Source organism: Hyposmocoma kahamanoa, unplaced genomic scaffold, assembly GCF_003589595.1.
Source record: "Hyposmocoma kahamanoa isolate Upper Pololo Valley unplaced genomic scaffold, ASM358959v1 66, whole genome shotgun sequence".
NCBI classification, from domain to species: domain Eukaryota; kingdom Metazoa; phylum Arthropoda; class Insecta; order Lepidoptera; family Cosmopterigidae; genus Hyposmocoma; species Hyposmocoma kahamanoa.
Window position 1 is genome coordinate 25734577 of NW_020653854.1, and position 20381 is coordinate 25754957.

Genomic DNA, 20381 nt, shown 5'->3' on the forward strand with positions numbered 1-20381 from the left:
TACATGACAGGCAAATGACTCCACTCCACCTGATGTTAAGTGGAAAGTGGTATCCAAACGCGAAGGAACCTAGTGCAGCGATGGAATCCTCACTGCACTAGCCACCTCCACCCTGTCTGCCTACAATATGCCTCTTCACGCCTCGTTTGAAGGACCCCATATCATAAGAGGGAGGGAAGACATGTGCCGGAAGGGAGTTCCATTTGTCAACCGTGCGGCAGAGAAAGGAGCCACCGAACCTTTTAGTACGCGATGGAATTCGGCAGGTAGTGAAACGGTGACTACGAAGGCCAGCACGCGTGGTTCTGAGCAGGAACGGGGAAGGGGGGATGAGGTTAAACAGCTCTTCAGAGCACTCACCATGGTACATGCGGTAAAAGGCGCTAAGCGATGCAACATCTCTACGCAGTTGCAGAGGTTCAAGGCGTGATGAGACCTCTTCGTCGCCTATAATTCTAGTAGCACGACGCTGTAATTTATCCAAGGCATCGAGTAGGTACTTGGCGGAGCCGTCCCACAAGTGCGAACAATACTCAACGCAAGACCGGACCTGTGTTTTGTACAGCAGGCATAACTGGTCCGGCGTGAAAAAACGTCGCACCTTGTTCAGGACTCCGAGTTTCCGTGAGGCTGTTTTGATCACAGATTCGATGTAGCTCCTTGGATTCAAATCACAGCAGATTTCCATACCGAGCAAGGTGAAACTGCTCCGAGGTGAAAGTGCTGTGCTCATCAGAGAAGGCATGGGAAGGAACGGCGACAATTTTGTTGTTAACGCGCAAACCTGTGTTTTCTTGGCGTTGAACTCCACAAGATTACTGGATCCCCATGCAGATATGAGGTCCAATATCCTATTGAGCTCAACGACAAGATCAGATCGCTCTCTGTCAGTATCGGCGCGCCCAGCTGCGGGGAATCCATGATATCCCCCATGAACAGTGCTATCATCTGCATAACAATGAATATTCCCAAGTGGAAGCATATCATTGATATGCAGAAGGAAAAGCATGGGAGATAGGACGGATCCCTGCGGTACGCCGGCGTTCACATTCACGAACCTCGAAATGCTGCCGTCAGAAACGACGCGAATTCTCCGCTCACGAAGGAAATCGGCAATCCAGCTGCATAACTGGGCTGGCAAACCGTACGCCGGGAGCTTGGAGAGAAGAGCTTTGTGCCAGACCCGATCGAACGCTTTGGCTATATCGAGGCTAACAGCCAACGACTCGCCACGTTTGTCTATAGCATCACCCCAAATATGCGATAAGTACGCTAGAAGGTCACCCGTTGATCGTTTCGGACGAAACCCATACTGCCGATCATTAATTATGGAGTGATCTTCTAGGTATTGGGTCAGTTGTTTATTAAGGATCCGCTCTAAAATCTTGCATATTATGGAAGTAATGGCTATGGGACGGTAATTATGCGGGTCTGATCGGTCGCCTTTTTTGGGAACTGGTTGCACATTAGCCTCTCTCCAAGAGTCCGGCACACGACCTGAAGAGAGCGACAGACGATACAGTCGCGTTAGCACGGGAGTCAACTCAGCTGCGCAATTCCTAAGTACAATCGCTGGGATACCATCAGGACCACTAGCTTTCCGGACGTCGAGAGACTGCAGCTGCGTACGCACATCGCATTGTCTGATACGAATATCAGACATCGTGTAGCCACAGTGAGGTAGAGTTGGTGGCTGTGCGTTACAGTCGTCGAGACAGGAGTTAGCCGCAAACAGATTTGCCAAGAGGTCGGCTTTATCTTGCGGCTTGTGGGCTAGATTGCCGTCAGAATATCTCAGCGGTGGCAGCGAGGGCTGGCAGAAGTTCGACGCAACGGCTCTGGCCAGACGCCAGTAACTACGACTACCAGTGGGATGCGTCAGGAGTTCTTGGCCAACTCGTGCGACGCGCTGAGCATCCGCTCTGATGTACGCTCTTTTGCAAGACCTGGTGGCATTATTGTAGGCTGTTTTAAGTGAGTTCGTATTGGGATCGTCTGAAGCTAGACCCCTGATCCAAGCGCGGTATGCAGTCTGTTTGTTCTCAACAGCCACAGCACACTCACGGTTGAACCAGCGGTTGCGCCTCCCTTTACTGACGAGATCCGAATGCGGGATGTGGTATTCCATCCCGATTAAGATCTCATCAGCAACGGCAGTCGCGCTAGCTGTTGGATCCACCTCACTAAAACAGCGCTGCCGCCAGGGAACGGATGCAAAATAGTCCCGCATACCGTCCCAATCTGCCGACGCATAATGCCAAATGCGGCGTTTAGCCACAGTAGGTGGTGGTGGCAGTAACGTTGCCACTTTAGTGGATATCAAGCAGTGATCCGAAGTGCCCAGAGGGGCTTGGACCACCACCCGATATCCAGCCGGGCGAGACGTCAGCAGAAGGTCCAACAAAGAGGGCGCGTCACCAACCCTATCTGGAATCCGGGTGGGCTGGTTTACCAGTTGGGTTAAATCGTGTGTGAGAGCGAATGTGTGGGCAGTTCTTCCAGCATGGTCAGTTTTAGAGGAACTTAACCACGACTCGTGGTGAGCATTGAAGTCCCCTAAAAACACCAATTCCGCTGTAGGAAACTGCGCCTGCGCGTCATCTGCCGCCCGAGTAAGGTGGTCCATGAGACGAGTTGTCTCCATGTCGCCGTGGTGGGATCTGTAGAGGCACATGTAGACACGGCAATGACTGCCCAGGTCAACATGTACCCCAAGGATGGAGAAGGAGGGGTCCTCCAAATGACGCAGACGGCGACAGCAAACATCTGCCCGGACAAACAAGCAGACCCCAGCTTTCGCTTTGAAGGACTCTTCAAGCATATAGCCAGGGTAATTCAAGTAGCTGCTGTCAGCCGGGCAGAGTATTTGCGTCTCCGTAAGGAACAGCATTTCTGGTCGAGCCGTCTCAAGATGTTGATGGACGGCGTGGATGTTACTGTGGAGTCCTCGAATGTTCGTGAACTCCACCTTAAAGAGCGCTTTAGTGGTGGGGGTGTGCACCGCTGTACGACCAAAATTTGTACTTTGCGCTAACATGTTGGAGGGAAAAAGAGGCGTGAAGCGAGAAAACAGTGCCGCGACACAAGCGGTCAAATCGCGGGGCCTGCTTCCCCAGAGACTTGCCTACAGACAAGTTGCGCTGATCCGCCGGACGGAAGGGCCCCCGAACCCCCCCGGGAATGGCCGCCGGGACCCCACCTCCCGGTCACCAACCGGCACGACGAACCACACCGAGATTATGCGCGGCATGGTGAGGCAGCCTCACGAGCTGGTTAAGCACGCTTGGGCCCCTGTACTGTACCGCGGGCGGCCAGCGGAACAACCGTTTCTACGGGTCTCCCTGGCCGGCGGGTCAATGCAGTTGTCCTGGCACTGGTTCGGCGGAAGCCTCCACAGACCACAAATGTCGCGGCAGCGTTGCCTCGGGCTCTGGTTGTACGCTGACTGATCCCGGAACGCATCCGACTAGCGAACACTTGGCGGGTTTTCCATCATGCGCACGGTGGTCACTAACCAGGCGGGTTTTCAAGCCCTACCACCAGTGGAGCAGCTGGTTGCTCAATATCCCTTAGTCGCCTCTTACGACACCCACGGGAAGAGAGGGGCGGTGAATTGTATTCTAATCCGTCACCGCACGGTTAAACACGGGTAAAGCACGGTTGTTTGAGCATATTACTGATTAACGTGACATTTTGTGGTTTGTCCATTGCTGACATTTGATACAAACCAGATTTAGGAGCTAATTACAAGGGACTGCATGCTTAATGTCATCCATCACGTAAAAAATAATTGAAATGACATTTAGGAAATGAAACTATTTTTCCGGATTTAAATCGCGTATAATTGTTTTTTCAAACAAACCAACGTTTCAGGCCCTTTACAGGTCCCATGGTCACGGTTGACTGAGGTGATACAGTCATCAACCAGTTATATCTAATATTAATGCGAACCACCCTATTTTTTCACTACAGCTACAAAAGTTGTTAATGAGGAATTTATACCTCAATTTTTAATTTTACAAAGAAACATTCCTATTTACGCTACATTACGTTTTACAAATTATTTTATGTAATCCTCCTATTTTTTTTAAATTCCTATGTGTAATAATCCCTATGCGTAACAGTCTCGAAAACCTGAGAACTCTATATGAAATGAATATTTCTTTCATCTATTAGTTTGCGATGTGCAATAATAATAATAATGTGACCAATCAGTTTCATAGTCAGAAGGTCGATATTTGAGCAAATTACCCTCCTTTTTTTTAATGACGAACTAGTCGTGCGCCTGGTTGTAAGTGACACGCCTTTCCATAACAATTTCAGTCCAACTCAGAGCTTTAAATAACAAAGATCTGCGTACTGTCTTTGTACCCGTCACCCTGAAACAAATTGATAAGTCCCAGGTGCCAATAATTGCATTAGGACCCTTACTTTTCCAAACGCAGGAACGCAGTACTGCTCGTATTACTAGTTAGTGGTGGCAGTACTTCCCTGGACGAACTCTATCACAAGCTATACTGAACTATACATAAACCGACACACGCTACATATTTTGAAACAACACACGCGTTCTTTTATTTAACTCTTTGTTCCAAGTTGAAATACGTCAGCTGAACAAATAAATGTGATGGTTCATACAACATTTGGCCACGCCGTGTCGCCTACGTGATGCCCACGTTACCCCGCGGGGTCAACGGAAGCCTTAATTACAACATAAATCTAAAAGAAATGGACATGCCTGGTGTAATCATTTTGATGTAATTAGTACAGTCTTAACTATGTAGGCGTTAATTGTTACTGATGTCCATGCGGAGATCCGTTAATTTTTCATTCATATGATTCTAATTTCGTTCAAGATTATGATTTGTTTCAAGTGACAGGATAAGCAAGTCGTAAAGGATCTGAGGACCAGCGCCAGTTCGCTAGGGACATAAGTTGTCAAGTTCCATGTGCCTGTAATTGCATCAGAACTTTTACCCTTTGAACTCGAAATCCAGTAAGGGAGAGCGGGCTGAACGTTCCGATTTTCAAATAATTTGCAGTTTTATACTGAAAATAAAGGATTTGATTGTCAACAAGTGGAAATGTTGAATAAATGTTTATCGCTTTTTGTAATAGCATAGTCACTTCTACTAATATCGCAATAGTCTTTTCCATAGAGGCTAATTTTTGACTAATTTCGGAGCGGAACATTCAGCCCCGCTTTGGGGCGCGTTTTGGGGGGCCTTTGAGGCAAATTGTTCCGCGTAGATTATGACAAACAAAGATTTTTTTAAATAAAACCACCTATTTTATAATTGTATGTATGTAATGTTTATATTATGCACAAGTAATTTGAAAAAAAAAAACAACTACATTCTTATTCATCAGTAATATTATTCATCGCTCATTTCTTTATCTGAATCACAGTTAAGACACATAAGTGACTCTATCATCTTGTCTAAATATTTGAAATGAGCCCGTTTGTAGTTTGGCATCCTTAAAACAAAGAAAAATTGTCATAAAAATTTTAAGTATGATTGCATGTCAATTGGGGACGTTGTTCCTAGGAACAACCAGCCCCTCCAGGTAGGAACTTATAGCCCCAAATTACGTTTTTATACGAAGACTGACATACCGGCAAAGTAACAGAATCAATCAAAAAATTCTCAAACAATAAGATTCCTTACTAATGTCACTACAATTTAGAAAAGTTACGTATGTAATCGACCTATAATAAACAAAGACAGACCAAAAAAGTTAAACAAGAAAAAATTTACTTACGTGATATTTTGTATACACGTCGTCGCCGGACTGGCTGCCGACAAGACGCATTACCTGACGCTTTAACGACGCGCTTCATTGCTACATTTTTCCTTGCAAAGTGAGTGCTGTGAGAACAACTTACCCCGGGAACTACCAGCCCTGGTCTCCCCTAATGCTCAAGTTAAAATACAGTTTACACGTATTTTAGTATTCAAGACACCAGGTAATGGGACGAATAGGTCGTGCGCCTGGTGGTAACTGAACAACCTGTCGATTAGTTGAAGTGTCGCTCAGCACTTTAAATCACAAAGACCTGAGGGTCACTGCCACTGCACCCATCACCCTGAGACATAAGTTGACAAGTCCCATGTGCCCGTAATTTCACCAGCACTCTTACCCTTCAAAACCAAAACGCAATAATGCTGACATTACTGCTTGGCGGCAGAAATTAGAAATTAGCATTTCCCTGAACGAAACCATTTACAAGGAGTTCTACCGCTACTAAACTAAGTGTAAGTTTTTGCTAAGTTCAGACAAAAAACCGCACGCGTGACTGATGGTTTTTATGGATTAACTTAGATTAATAGAGCGTTTAGAGACTAAAACAGTTTACATTTATATAATTTTACGACTTCGGAGCTCCATCGGTTTGCTCTGTGGGCATGTGAGATGATGAGGTTCGATTTCCAGTAAGACCAATTTGGGAAATGACCTTTTCTGATTTTGTTCTGGTCTGGGTGCTTTCGGTAGTACCCTGGAGTGAACTGTTGCTCTGGTATTCACAGGACAGGGCATTTCCTTGTTATGAGATAGGTAATTGGAGTGGATGTTTGGCGGATTATCTTTCTTTTATTATTATTTTTTTATTAAAATAAGTGCGCTTTTGTCCTCTATCTCACCTGATGGTAAGTGACAATAAGGTTGACGATGTAGCATGCACACCTAAATAATGCCTATTCACTTTCGCTTTGAAAAGGTCCCAGTTATATCGTCCGGGGAACAAGTCCGCAACCAGGGAATTCCACTCCCTAGCCGCTCGTCATATAAATGTGGAGGCGAAACGCTTCGTGAGAATCCTGGGAATATCCACAACATAGGGGTGGAATTCCAGCGCATATCTAGTCTCCCGATTATAGAAAGGGGAAGGCGGAATCAAGTTATGCAATTCCATCGTACACTCTCCGCGATATATCCTGATATATGAATATAATCTTTGTAGAGACTAACTACTAACCTACTAAAAATCTACCAATCCTGTACCCATAACCTTTACTCGCAGAAAGCCTTAAAGCCAGGCTGTTACAATGAGTAATACAGCGTGCAGATCATGAAGTCGATATAGCGCTAACTAAGCTCGCACGTGCGCGGGCGCCGGTCACGAAAGGCAATGGCGACAGCACCGGGCGGGGCTGTCTTTGTCTTAGTTCAAAATGGTTCTAGTTAATTGGTATCTCCACGACGACAGACACTTTGTTTGCCGTTATTTCTGTTTTTTGAAAAGATTTTAAGTAGATTTTAATAATCTATTGCTAGACATAAAAGGCCATATCATTATCAACATAGAGTTGTCGGTCGATTTCTGTGTAGTGGCGATTGTACAGTCGCCTAAAAGTTCGTCGCGTCAGGGAGGCCTTACTTCCCTTGTTTGCTCTCCTGACTTACTTAAACTAGACTACGGGAAGGACATAACCATGGCCAACATTACAAGCACAGGGTTGCACCCGTACGGAATATGTTGTTCAAAACGGGCTATATACATAAATATGCTCACATTCATAATTAACAATATTTATTAAAAACAAAACCAATTTAAAAGTTAATGCAAGTTAGTAAAATAATACGAAAAGAGCTGTGCGAGTTTCATATAAGCAAAAGAACATTATTTTATTGATAGGAAGGACTTTGAAAAAGTTTACCGTATCTATGGACCTCTTTTCGCTACAATTTTTAACCGCCTCCGTGGTTTTAACGGTTGCCATACTGGACTGCCACGCAGAGGTCCCGCGTTCGTTTCCCGGGCCGAGAGACATATTTGTAAGGTAACAGGGTTTTCCTAGTAATCCTTCCCAAATGTTTTATAAGCTAAACAAATATACTACAACGTCTTCAAAGCGTATTGTTGCAAAAACTACCTACCTGCCGGCATCCTGTGCATTGTACGAGTACAATAGACCGATTTGTATGAGTTTGTATTTCGTATGGAGACGATGCATTGTTTTCGAATTCATAACGTTTTGTAGGCACTTGATAGTTTGGTGTTGACAACAACAAAGGATACTACAGAAACTACGGCTTTTGATGCAATAACCAGTACATACGGACATACAGTCATCATTGCCTATCGCCACTTTGCACGATCCTGTAAAATTTTCCTTGCCTCACGTACATTGATCAATCTTTTCACACAAACCCTTTTTCCAGCCAATTCTCACTAGATGTTCCGACCTTTTCAACCGACTTTAAAAAAAAGTTTGATGATCTTTTTTGTGAGAATACCTTAGTATTGGTCCCATTTAAATTTGATGAAATTAATCCACCTCTAAGGGTGGCAAGTAGGGGATGAATCCAATTTCGCGCATGTTCCGGTAACCGATCGTTAATTTTTAGTTTCAGTTTGTATTTTGATTATGTACATATAAGCAAAGTTGAAGGCGGTTCCCTTTTTTTTTAATAAAAATTCTTAAGAACATTCTCGATTTGATCTGAAAACATCCTTCCTTGTCCTTCTTTCTACAATGTTGCTTTTCACGTTGCACTCTGCTGTCATTCACCCGCTTCATGTGCCTTAACCACAGCAACTACCCTTCTCTATTTTTGTCACTGTCTTTAAAACCATATTAGCCGACTTCGGCGTTCAAATAACGAGATTGAGGATGCCCTTAAAAGACGATCAAAAATATCAAAAACAAACGGGCGTAAATAAAAACAAAGAATGCGAATATCTGTGCTGAATTATTATTACACTTTTGCAAGTGATAGTACATAATAATCAAAGCTGTTTATTATTCTTGTCTTCAATTTATCATTGATTTTAAAGAGTTTTTATTAAAAATATGTCAGTGGGGCTACGAGCCCAAAAAATTACTCGTTAAAACTAAGGTCGTTGGTTCCACCATCTAAGTGGGGACATGAGTACTTGAAAATCCTACTGGAGCCACTAGTGGAACCAAACAGTGGGTTCAACAGGCCTAAAGGCAAAAAAATGAGTCCGAAGTGAAGCTAGTGGAGATTCCAGTCTCTGTCTACTCCAGCGGAAGACGAGCATAATCTATGTACGTAATAAAAATAGTGATAAAACCAAGTAAACCGGAACATATGTCACGTTCACTCCGTGGTGCATATTCTGTAGGGCAGAGGCGGAAATGCGTGACCAATTTTATCTGACCGTATTATATCCGGTAATTTAGCTATTACAAAATAGACGCTGTCGAGTAAAGGGATGGGAAGAGAGCAGTTGGAAAATAATGGGATAATTTGATGAGATTTTGTTTGTTGATAAGTCGAGTGTTGTGATTTTGAATTATAAAACAAGTAGTACGTAATAAATATACCTACTAGTACCTACTAGTGCTTTCATCTTCATCAATTTAATTCACTAAACACGTGAGAAATGTTTTGTATCCAACGTTACATTGTCCATCACCTGACAAATTTTCGTAAGTAACATTTGGTGAAAATATCATGATAAAGTACTCGCACTATTAATAAGTTTTTCTTTTTATAAAAAAGATCATTGTTCGAAATCAAACAAAAAATTGCTAAAGAATAATTATTACGTTTACAATATACGGACTCCGTACTAAATATAAGAATAGCCATTATAAGCCTTTTAGAAGGTTTTACAACTTTAAACTTAAACAGAAACGGATCCGTGCCATATGCCTCCGTTTGTTATGCACCCAATCCCATGTGCCCCCGTTAAAAGAGATTACCTTCTAAGACCGTCCTTTTATACAGAAACAGTGACTTTGAATACAATAGCCTTTATTGTCAGGAGAAAAAAAGCGAACGGAGAGAATAAGAAAACTTGCAAAATTGTGACCCACATAAAAGTTTAGAAACTGTTTAAATGTTCCATAAAAAATGGACATTACTACGTTGACGTAGGTTTTTAAATTGAAACATCGAAAAGTGATATTTTGTATACGTAAGATGTGTTCTGGCTATTTAATTACACAAGTAATAAAGGTCTAATAGGCCGGGGAAAAAATCACACCTCGCCTCTCCATTCCATATTGCAGTAGCGCCATAAAACAGTCTGTAAGGCTTCGAAGGCTCTAAACTGTCGTGTAAGCGAGAAGCCAAACCGGTCCTGCAGCTGCGCGTGCGCATAAAATACATCTATAACTATAGTTATGTGTTGTGTATCTCGTTATGGAGGCTATTGTGTATGGCTTAGGCTGACCTCAGACTCTGTAGTACAACAATAAAAAGCACACAGAAGTATACTCATGTGGTAGTAAGTTTTATAGATTATTATAACAGACTTCGTTAAGTATTCATTTGCAATTGAAACTGAAAATTAAAATTTTAAACCTGAGTTTAAATTTAACTACAAAGTTCTTTCAATGTTTTACGTACATAGTTTCGATTTCAATGTATCATGTAATTTAAACGCTACGCCAAAATCATTACTAACACGAAGGGAAAACTTGAATCTTCAAAATATTTAACTAATTTATTTTAAATAAGACTTCAGAACCTCTATTTAAAAGTAAAATGTAAAAACATACACGATTCTATTAAAAGTATCGAAAAATCTTTCCAATATCATTTTACTACCACCAAACGCCATCTATCCGCAGACGGCGGAACTAACAAACCTTTCTCTAATCTTAGTACTTTGCACAATGAGCTAAGGTAACTCTGAGATTAGGAGGTACATAAAGGTACCGAGTTTCCCATTACTCTTGTTTATGGAGGAATTTTGTTTAGACGCAAACTTGCGTGTTTTGTACAGATTAAAGGGATTTTGTATCTACCCGTGAAGGTACAGGCTACAAGTATACAACATACAGGATGATTTATGGACTAGCCGGTCACGAATATAATGAAGAAAACAAACGGTGTCGTTTATATATTTTTTATACAACAGCTTTTTGGAAGGTTTTACAACTTTAAGCTTAAAACAAACAGCAATATATTCGTGCCGTATGCTCCCGTGCTGCCCCCTGTTTTGTAAGAACCCAATCCCACGTGCCCAAGTTAAATTTTATTCATAAATAATAAAGAAATTACATGCAAAATGGTGAGTTAAGTAACTAAAACTGTTTTAAGGGGTATCGTAATAAACTGATTAGGGGTAAAATCGGTAAGATGAGTAACACACAAAAAACAGTCAACTTAAAGAAATTGCATGAAACACAATTTCCGGAATGACACCCTTTGAGTAGTGGAAAGGTAAACGACGTAAAGGGTAAAGGCAATCACCCTGTTCATAAATAATCAATCAGATTTTACGATCAAAAGATTACGAATCTCAGAATTCTGTGACGAATTGTTAAAAGTATAACGTCTTTTGTTTTTCATTTTAAATTTTGGTAATAACACGTTACGTCGCGTCGAATGTACATTGTGATTTATAATTTATGCCCAAAAAGTTTTTCTTTTTTATAGACTTGAAGGAAAACTGAAGAACGGTGTAAAATGTGTACTTGGTACAACAAAATGAATAAGATGTTAAATAGAAAAAATATATGTCGCCGTTGTACTTGGAAAACTAATTACTTATTTCACAAGAAATTTTAAAGAAACGCAATTAAAATTTTAACGACAACTATTTCCTACAAATACCATGGTCACCTGTTAATTGGTAACATAGATTCTACTTAGTACTTATATTGAAATCATAGCGTTACGACGACACGACGGACGTCGCATCGCTCTAACGACGTTATTTTTGCTGCGGTCGTGATGACCTAACCCGGCGACAAAACTTTAAAAGAATTCACCAAAAAAAAAACACATAACCTATAAAAATGATTTCCAATAATGGTATCATTTCCGCTTTTATCAACGTATTTCTAAGTCACGTATGTTTATGAATGTTTCATAGCAATACCTCTAACAAACGGTAAAAAAGTACCAAATACACGTGTGGAATTGGATGATTTAATTCCGCCTTGCCCTTTCCATCATCGGGGGACTAGACATAGGCTGGGGTTCTACTCCTGTTTCGTTACCACATTTATATTTATAGCAACAGCTATGGATTGGAATTCCCTGAGTGCAGATTTTTTCCCTGAACGGTATAATTTTGCCCTTTTCAAGGCGAGAGTGATTAAGCATTATCACAGAATAATAAATACAGCAGAAGTGCTTAGTTTGCGTGACATGTGTGCCAACAGGTTGCGGAGTTCTGCAAACTTGAGCTCAGTCCTTAGTTGCACTTGCAATATTATATATCATATAGTTTTGTATCTTCATACATCTTATTTAAATAAATTTTAAATTTTCTGTTTATTGTAACATTTTTTTGTTACAAGAAATGAAAATAAACCTTGGTGGTCGCTTCAATTCGGTAATGGTATGGAACTTTCAACCATATGCCAACAGAGTAAAGTTTAAATTATATTAACAGTTCAGAATTTATTTCTTTTAAAATTTTGAACTATTTTACGACCAATCATTATCAACATTTCATAGTATTTTAAATAATGAATGTGAGAGGTTTGGCGATAGTGGTTCTGATAGAAATCGAGGCGGAAGGCACTTCCATCGCTTTTTTCTTCCGTGGTCATTATTTAGGTTTGAATGCTCCATCATCGACTTCATCGTCACTTTTCATCAGGTGAGATGGAGCTCAAATGCGCAGTTATTTTTCTATAAAAAATCTCCAACAGCCTGGATGCCAGGATGATGATGGTATCACTTTCCGCTCCACACGTCACACGTCACCTAAATTAGTTCACATCACACGTCAGATCGAAAGATAAGTGGTCAGTAATTCAGAACGAATGCGCTTGGACTGTATCGCCCACATCTATACTTTCACCGATACTCTCTCTAAAGTCTGTTGCTTGAGCAAAGTCGGCGGTTAATTACAAATTGGTAGTTAGTTTTTTGCTAATCTGAGTCGTGCTTTTGGGTACAACTAGTCCGGTACATTTTGAAGTCTTGGTTTCTTTTTTACACTTGCATTCTATCTATAGATAGGCACGTATGAAACATTCAACGCTCTGTTCTTTAAGAGACTGTTTATACTCTTTGACCAAAGGTATAAAACGAATTATTTAAAAACAAAATATCTAACTTTTTACACAATTTTTAAATGGAGTGACTATAGTTATTAAATTTATATTTATCCCAAAATTTGCAAATTTCCTAGCGGGTTAAAGACACGATGCGCTGCCCGCTACCCCGTTAGTCGCCATCGGGCGCTTGTCTGTGTCAAATTTTCTCCACCTGTTGTTATTTTATTCACATTAATTTTCACCACTCAGGTTGCGGAATGCGAGGCGAATTCCTTTTTGTTTCATGAGTATAAAAATGACTGCTGATAAGGGAGAGTGGAAGAAAACTGCATGTTGTGCCGGCCCCACCTAGCGTGGGACATGGACAGGAAAAAGAAGAAGAAGAAACTGCCTCAGTGGCCGAACGGTTACCATCCTGGACTGCCACGCAGAGGTCCCAGGTTCGATTCCCGGACCGGGAGAAATATTTGTATGGCCTACATTTATTTCTCTCGTGAATTTGAGTGTAACTTGTGGTTATCTATGTGTGTGTCCATGGCACCCTTCGACACAGGGTTTCCCAGGTGCGGCGCTATGTTGAGTGCGTGTTCGTTATTATTATTATAAAAATTGCAATACCTTTTGCAGGGTCACGTTCGAATACCTAACCTGACCTTAAGTTTGATGGGATTCTTACTCAACTGAATTGTAGGCTCGTTATTCTCACACAGATATGCCGAACATTCTGTTTTTAGTATTTTTTTCCTAGATCTTGTTACCTTGAGCACGTGGGTCAGTTCTTGAAGATAAGTAGTTAAAATAAAGGTACCAATCAGTAAAAACGATTGCTCTGTTCTCGAAATAGAGCTACTAAATTATAGATTGCAACTTCGACGGTTTAAACTGGCCTATAGATTGCAGGTTGTTAAATATAGACAGAACGAAATCTAGGCTAAGGCTTTACAAGACCTAGAACAAAGGGGTTTTGAAAGGGTTTATTTCTAGTTGCAATCTGAGTTGCTTTTTGATATTTATCTTTACAGATTAATTTTTTAAAGGGAAATAATTGACTACGTTTCAAATTACCGTGGTTTATCAAAAAGAGGACGTTTGAATTAAATATGTCGTTATGAATAATGTATTTTAACTGTCGTTTTTGCTTAGATACGTGGGTTAGTTTACTTTTAGTGCGGTCTTAACTATTACAGGCAAAGACTACGTAATCCATAGACCTCTACTGTTGACTCATGTAATAACAAGTGTATGTTATTGTTAGTACTTTTATTATTAATAATAATAATAACAATCGGCTAGATAACCACCCCAATTACCTGGTTTCAATAATAACATACTCATAGCCCCGCATTAGGGAAACCCTGTATCGCAGGTACCATGAACACACATAGACAATCACAAATTACACCCAAACTTACGAAAGAAACAAATGTAGGCCATACAAATATTTCTCCCGGCCCGGGAATCGAACCCGGGACATCTGCGTGGCAGTCCAGCGTGGTAACGGTTCGGCCACAGAGGCAGTTAAATCCTCAATGTATGGAATTCACTGTGTACTACGAGTACAGAACATCCAGACTGGAAAGCATTAAATGTAGAAAGCGGCCGTTAAAATAGAGATATAATAGAGTTTCCTAAACTGCTTCTGCCGTCAAGCAGTAATGTGGATATTACTGCGTTCTGCTTTTAAAGGGTGGTGGTGAAATTGCAAGCACATGAGACATGTTAAGCCTTGCCTCTCAAGTATTTGCGATTTGAAACTCTTAAATGACACTGCAAATGTCATGGATAGGCATATCGCCTACCACGCGTACGACTTGTTCCATCGCTTATCATAAAAAAACACGGTAAATATAAAGAAAATTTAAAATAATACAAAAACAAGGTATTTAGTAACATTCCGTTACTAAATGCAGTCAAAGTGGCAAAAAGCCTACGGGCACGTAGTGGCATACTTCGCAAGAAACGTGCCAAACGTGCCTAGAGTAAAACTAGCCAAGATATTTAATAACTTGAGATTGCCGCTGTCGAGTCACTACTGGCTGGTCACGCACTGTGGATATATTAATAATTGACACTGTTTTGAATAACCATACAGTGGGGCTCTGTATGGCTATGGTTATAGATTAGGCAAGGTAACTTGGAAGTTAGTGGCTATCCATGGCTGATTACCGACTCAAATGTAATTACGGCAGAAACGCATTGCATAAAAAAAACAAGTAACAAAATTACTAATTCACAACCGGGAAAGTATACGAAAGAAAGTGTTAACTATTACCGTTCACACGTATATTCTAGAGAGGGTATCACTTGTTTTGTTGATATTACAAACATTATATCGTCGGAGATAGAGAGAGACAGGTGCGTATCTCCACTAAACCAAATTTTACAAGTGAATAATTCAACGTCATTACTTTGTTATTTTTGAATAGCTGCTACGGACTGATAATAATAGATTCCGTAAATCGTGTTAATTTGGTTGGCACGACAATTACGCGTATTTGATTTGGCCAATAATTTACCGAAATGGAAACTTATACTCCATTGCTAGTTACGCGTTATTGCACTATGATTTGAACAAGCACATGTCAAATATTGGGCAAAGAGAGATTAGAGAGTGCAGAATCTGCCACGAGGCCGATGAAACTCCTGCCCATCTTCTCACCCAACGTTACCCCCTGATGGGCGTACGAAGCTCCATACTGGGAAGGCACATGGCACAAGCAGAGGATATTAAAGGAGCCAGGAAAGTCCTTCAGTTCTTCAGTACTGTCGGCCTTGGCTCCGAACTGTAATTAGTGGTGATCACAATAGATCAGCTGATGGTCGCAGTGATGAAGGGCTACATATGCCCCGAATGAAGCAACCCTAATAATAATAATCCCAGACGATATATAGCATGGGTTAGCGTGGCTAAGTTCTGGGCCGTGATTATATTAATAATAATAACGCAAACACTCAACATAGTCCCGCACTAGGGAAACCCTGTGTCGCGGGTGCCATTGACATACAAATATAGACAACCACAAATTACACCCAAGCCCACGAGAGAAATAAATGTAGGCCATACAAATATTTGTCCCGGTCCGGGAATCATACCTGGGAACTCTGCGTGGCAGTTCGGCATGGGAACCGTTCGGCCACAGAGGCGGTTAAATATATTATAGTATATATATGTCATCGATATGATAAGAAAATAGTTTTAAAACACAAGTCCCTAAATAAACTTTTTTATTTGGGAAAAACTTTACGATTAAATTTATTTATTTAATAGCACAATATTCATACGAATTTACGAAGTGGTACCAATTAACTACACCTTGCAATGGACTTACAATTTTGATGAAAAAGTATTTATTTATCGAGTGCTTAGGTTTTCGCGATTCTTACACATAGGAAATGAAACTATTTTTCCGGATTTAAATCGCGTATATTTGTTTTTTCAAACAAACCCACGTTTCGGGCCTTTTACAGGTCCCATGGTCACGGTTGACTGAGGTGGTACAGTCTTCAACCAGTTATGTCTAATATTAATGCAAACCACCCTATTTTTTCACTATAGTTACAATAGTTATTAATTAAATACCTTATTTTTAATTTTGCAAAGAAAACATTCCAATTTGCGCTACATTAAGTTTTACAAATTATTTTATTGAATGAATTTTTATTAAGTTCAATTTATTATTAATTATTAATAGAAAATAGAATAAACTAAAACATATTAATTAGTACTGCGGTCTTATGTCTGTTTGGGATTTTTCATTAGAGGAAATACTGGATCTCAAACTGGTGGTACGGAGAAACCATCTTCCCTGTTGAAATTAGGGATTTACAGGTGTAAAGGGCCCAAAACGTCGGTTTGTTTGAAGAAACAAATATACGCGATTTAAATCCGGAAAAATAGTTTCATTTCCTAAGTATTGTTTACTTTACAACATAGAACAACAACATAGAATTTTGTTCTTAACGTTTGTCCGTTAAAATTGTAAACGTCTATTCATGATAAAGGGGGCAATGCGGAGCCGGCTTGTTCGGTAATAAAAAGCTTTATTTCCTTGCGTTATGGCGAAAAAGACGTTGCATGCTTCCGCTCGGGCCACTAACATAAGTCTGTTTCGCCTTTATTACATTAACAAATTATTGGTTAAATTTTTGTCTCTTGTGCCTGTAATTCACTTCACGTATTAAGTTTTATTTTTAGTAGCAGTACCTAGAGCTCTTTGTGACCATTACAGGCACATAGGACTTTTCAACTGGCAGTGCCCCTCAGATCTCTGAGATTTAAAGCTCTGAGCCCCACTGCAACTGTGACAGGACAGGCGTGTCGCTTACCACCAGACGCACGACGTGTTCGTCACATGGTATCATAAAAAAAATGTACATTTTGTTACATGGGGCCTTAGGCGGTTAACCTCAAATTATTTGGACTCTATAGCTAATTAACGAACGACGTGATGTCCTAGTTTAGACTAACCGGAAGCAAACTTGTACGGTAACTGTAACATTGATAAGTTGATACTAAAGATAGCCCTGCCAATATTGTACAGCAGAAAACAGCCGATACCAACAAATAACATGAAAGTCAATAAGAAAACATCGATTTACAACAGCACTGATATTCTAACCTCAATTCATTGGTCTATCTATTTCAATAAAATTATATTACAACGGTCGTCATGCTGCTCAATTTACTTTTCATTCTTCCATAACTTTGCCACCAGCTTACAAAGACTACTTATTTCTCCTACGTTAACAATATTCCATAAAACCAACTGTAGTTTTTAACGAAATCAAAGATCTATGTTAATTGGACGTCGTTATTATGAACCACTTTACGACCACTTTTTCAAGACTTTCCCTGGCCTCTCTCAAATGTGTAGTTTGTATTAAAATGTAGGCAGTTAAAACAAAAATTACAGGTCTCTTTTAAATGGCTGTCGGATGGAGGAGTAGTGGACAGAGTCAGGGTTGGATGCGCCTCCGTGGATCCGCAAAGAAAATTCAATTTTAAACGCAAGTGGCATTACACCCAACAGTAATTTGTACAGTTTTCTTTTTGTCTTTAAACTTTAAACAGGCGTTTCACTCAGTATCTCTTTTTCTCTAGTTACGGTTAACAACTTTAAAAGAAACATAATTTAAAAAATAAGTTAAGTCAATTCATTACGTGTGAATTGAAAAACATGCCCGTCGAGGCTTTCTTTATTGGACCAGATTAACTAACAAAAGAACACGAACTTACCGTCCGTCAGTCTGCCTTCGTCAGACCGTCAACCGAACAGAACAATGTGTAAAGATGGCCTAACATGTATTATAGCATAAATGGTTCGTGTAAAAAAAAGTTTTTAACAACACTAGCTACGGTGCTTTGAGTATCGCCGTAAGTTGACTGTTTAACCGTATTCTACAGGATATATCACGGAGAGTATGCGAAGGAATTGCATGAAAACATTCCGCTTGCATCATCAGAGGACTAGACGTAGGCTGGGGTTCCACCATTGTGTTGTGGATATTCCAGAATTCATACATTTATATAGCTATGGCGGACGGCTATGGAACGGAATTCCCTCTCTGCAGGTTTATTCCCTGAACGGAGGCAGTATCACAGAATAATAAAAATAAATCATCTATTTCGAGCGACAATGACCCATATCAAAATAAATTACATTGAAATTAAAATAATAACTAATACCTACAGTTACAAATTAAAAAAATATAATCGGAATTAAAAAGGCAGTAAAAGGTTATAAAAATTAAATTAATAAAAAGCCAAAATTCTAATCTTCGATTGCCTCCACAACCGGCACCAAAGTGGGCATGCTTATCACAACAATGCCGAATATTGGGGCAATCTAACCTGCCAGCTATCATAGCCAGGATCATATCACTCAGCGCACTAATGATGCACACCTTTTGCGCATCGTTGTGTAGAAGCAATCAGTGAAAATAATAAATACAATAGAAGTGCTTAGTTCGCTTGGTACTTATGCCAACAATTCGTGGAGTTTCGCAAACTTGAGCTCAGTCCTTAGTTGCACGTGTAATATATGTAGCATTGTTTCGTATCGTCATAAGTCTTATTTAATAATTTAGGTGTGCGTACTCCTTCGGTGACCTTATCATCACTTGCCATCAGGTGAGATGGATGGATAGATTTTCCATCACACTTCATAAAATAAATATTTATACAAGTTCGTCCCGTCATCATGAGCCACAGCTGGACTTCACTCACTCATCACTTGACGACATCTTGCGCCTAGTCTAGAAGTCGTCTATCTGTAGACCTGCCATCCATCGTCCCAAAGATATATATCTTGTGAAATATCGATCATAGAATCTAATCGTAATAGCAGTACATAATGACCGGTTCATTATCGATTATAAATAAGATAGTAAAATGATTATTACTCAAGTCGTAATGCGATTAGACACAGCCACGATTAGAACCTTAATTTGCACCCACGAGTGCTGTTAAAAAAAATAGCTTTAACTTTTACATGTACAAAGAGTTCTGTAGAAAAATTAAAGATTTGTTTTAGGCAAATATGAAAGATAGTATTTTGACGTTCTCGGTGATGAACTTTCTTAAATAAAATTCCCGGGTTGTGACCGGATTTCTAATTACACAGTTAAGACCCGGTATGTACAGCAGTTCCGAATTTCATAATCCAAAGAAAATTGTGTTACGCGCATACTTATTTAAATTTCTACAACGACATGTCAATCTTTAAAAAAATTGTATAATCTGTAATAAAAAACATTTCATTGATTCTTTCATTACTTCGTTCATTCAAGCTTTTGAATTAATTGTAATATGGTTAACAGTTCTATACTACCTCAAATGGATTTGGTTGGCTCCGCATAACAGTGGAAATGTTGAATCAATCATTTTGGAAAAAATCCTATATAGTGTGACAACACAAACTTACCTCGAAATTTTACAAAAAGACTGTTCAATGTGCTTTACATATACCAATTATTTGTTTTTATATCAACTGAGCTAAATAGAACACGTTATAGTATACGATATATATTTTTCGAATGACGCTAATTTCGTTTGTAAAAAAATACATTCTGAAATAAAGCACTGGCTTTTTTTGGACACTGATTTTTGGACACTGGTCCCTGCCGCTCGACCCAAGCAAAATGAACCGTATTGGTACGGGAAGAAACTTATTTCGAGCCGAGGTAGTATAGACTCCTAAAAGAATTCCAAAAGAACTCTAAATTCGAATTAGCAACGACGGGTATCATGGCGCGAAACAGTTACCTATAAATTGGGAGCTTTGTTACTAACCGCTGTGTGTCTTTACGGACGCTTGTTATGCCCGACCGTGATGAAATGACGGGATCAAGAAACATTTAATCTTTAACACTATCAAAAAACACTTCGCCCCCTTTAGTACGAATGGTCGTAACTTATTATTTAAGAAGGTGGTCGTCTTAGAG

The 20381-nt window shown here is 40.1% G+C and overlaps 1 protein-coding gene across 2 annotated transcripts in view; it reads right to left on the minus strand.

Moving 5' to 3' along the window:
* LOC113231979 overlaps positions 1-20381 on the minus strand; it is a 276226-nt gene that overhangs the window by 52072 nt on the left and 203773 nt on the right. The window lies entirely within an intron of this gene.